The 2,207-nt window shown below is 55.2% G+C and overlaps 1 non-coding gene across 1 annotated transcript in view; it reads left to right on the top strand.

Annotated features, from left to right (window-relative positions):
- Positions 1–2,167: 2,167 nt before the first annotated feature.
- The window catches only part of LOC138944498 (small subunit ribosomal RNA), a 1,921-nt gene continuing 1,881 nt past the window's right edge, over positions 2,168–2,207 (top strand). Inside the window, exon 1 of the ribosomal RNA XR_011448792.1 lies at positions 2,168–2,207. This exon is cut by the window's right edge and continues 1,881 nt beyond it. This is a non-coding gene — a ribosomal RNA (small subunit ribosomal RNA).

The following is a 2,207-nucleotide window of genomic DNA, read 5'->3' as shown; positions in this document are numbered from 1 at the left end:
GCAAACGGATCGGTGCGTGGTCGACAGTCCGTGCGCCGGAGGTACCGCCCGCGACGGGACTTTGACGTTTTTCGACTTTCCGTATTCCGGAGGTACCGCCCGCGACGGGACTTTGACGATTTTCGACTTTCCGTAAACCGGAGGTACCGCCCGCAAACGGGTCGGTGCGTGGTCGACAGTCCGTGCGCCGGAGGTACCGCCCGCGACGGGACTTTGACGTTTTTCGACTTTTCGTATTCCGGAGGTACCGCCCGCGACGGGACTTTGACGATTTTCGACTTTCCGTAAACCGGAGGTACCGCCCGCAAACGGGTCGGTGCGTGGTCGACAGTCCGTGCGCCGGAGGTACCGCCCGCGACGGGACTTTGACGTTTTTCGACTTTTCGTATTCCGGAGGTACCGCCCGCGACGGGACTTTGACGATTTTCGACTTTCCGTAAACCGGAGGTACCGCCCGCAAACGGGTCGGTGCGTGGTCGACAGTCCGTGCGCCGGAGGTACCGCCCGCGACGGGACTTTGACGTTTTTCGACTTTTCGTATTCCGGAGGTACCGCCCGCGACGGGACTTTGACGATTTTCGACTTTCCGTAAACCGGAGGTACCGCCCGCAAACGGGTCGGTGCGTGGTCGACAGTCCGTGCGCCGGAGGTACCGCCCGCGACGGGACTTTGACGTTTTTCGACTTTTCGTATTCCGGAGGTACCGCCCGCGACGGGACTTTGACGATTTTCGACTTTCCGTAAACCGGAGGTACCGCCCGCAAACGGGTCGGTGCGTGGTCGACAGTCCGTGCGCCGGAGGTACCGCCCGCGACGGGACTTTGACGTTTTTCGACTTTTCGTATTCCGGAGGTACCGCCCGCGACGGGACTTTGACGATTTTCGATTTTCCGTACTCCGGAGGTACCGCCCGCGACGGGACTTTGTCGATCTTCGGCTTTTCGTACATCGGAGGTACCGCCCGCGATCGGATTTTTAACGCTTTTTATAATATTTACAATGTTTTTTCGTCTAACAATGTTTTTAACGATGTTTTTTCGCCTTTCGTTTTCAGCGACAAAGTCTCGAGCGCGTGGGTATTTCGACGCTCGCACTCATAAGCGACCGTGCGTAGTACCGTGCGTCGCCGACCGCCTGGCCGCTCGGTTGGGTATTATAAGAGGTACGTCGCGCTCGGCGCGTCGGACCGAACCGAATCGGACGAACGGGCGGTTGCGCGTTCTTCGCGCGGCTCGCACGATTCTTGCGTTCTTGTCTTTTCGAGAACGTTTAAAACGAACGATACAGGAGAGATTTATTATTGTTTAAGAGGAGAGAAGAAAACACAAACGGCGATTTGTGTTGTGCTTTATCGGACAGAGTCCGAGTAAAACGTCTCTATGAGGGAAGAGACTATTGTATTTACGCTCTCGTCGACAAAATTTCGACGAGCTCGAGCTCGCGCTCGCTAAGCAAAAAGCCGTGTCGTCGCCGACCGCCTGGCCGTCCGGTTGGGTATTATAAGAGGGTACGACGTGTCGCGCTTCGGCGCTTATTCTATGCACACACTTTTATTACGAGCACAGCATTGCCACGAGTCGGTGTCGCAAGACCGAATGGCTCTTATGTGGCGCGCACGCATCTAGTGTGTTGGCCGCGCGATTCCCTCTCGTCTTGGACGCAGCAGCGGAATCGTCGCGCTTACCGAACGTTTACTCCACGGATACGAGTGGCGTGGAAGGACGGATTACAACGTTCTTCCCGCACGCTTTGTACGCCGTAGCGAAATATAAGTGCGTGCTAAAAGCACGATAGCACATTTATCCTCGACGTCTAAGCATCGGCATCGTCGATCTAGCGTCAGGGTAAATCGCGCGGTCCTCGCGATCGCGCGTTTACATTGGGAGAATGAGAATGAGTATGATCTTTTTATAATACACAATATAAAATGGAGAATGATCTTGAAGTAAGAGAGGAGGAGGTTTATTATATACACGGACCGCCTCGCTCCTCTCACGAAGACGAGACGCACGCATAAAGTGTGTTGCGTAATAAGTAAGTAAGTAGATAGAGAGTGTCGCCGACCGGCTAATAAAGACCGGCGGCGCGAGAAGTAAGAGCTTAATAGCGACGGGCCTTCGGGCTCGCTCGCGAGTTACCGCTCCACGCGAGTAACCGAACACGAAGCTCCCTGGTTGATCCTGCCAGTAGTCATATGCTTGTCTCAA

The sequence above is a fragment of the Polyergus mexicanus genome, unplaced genomic scaffold (genome assembly GCF_030449975.1).
Source record: "Polyergus mexicanus isolate NDT 795.1 unplaced genomic scaffold, iyPolMexi1.0 SCAF_221, whole genome shotgun sequence".
In the NCBI taxonomy this organism is placed as follows: Eukaryota; Metazoa; Arthropoda; class Insecta; order Hymenoptera; family Formicidae; genus Polyergus; species Polyergus mexicanus.
This window is presented reverse-complemented; position numbering and strand designations above follow the sequence as displayed.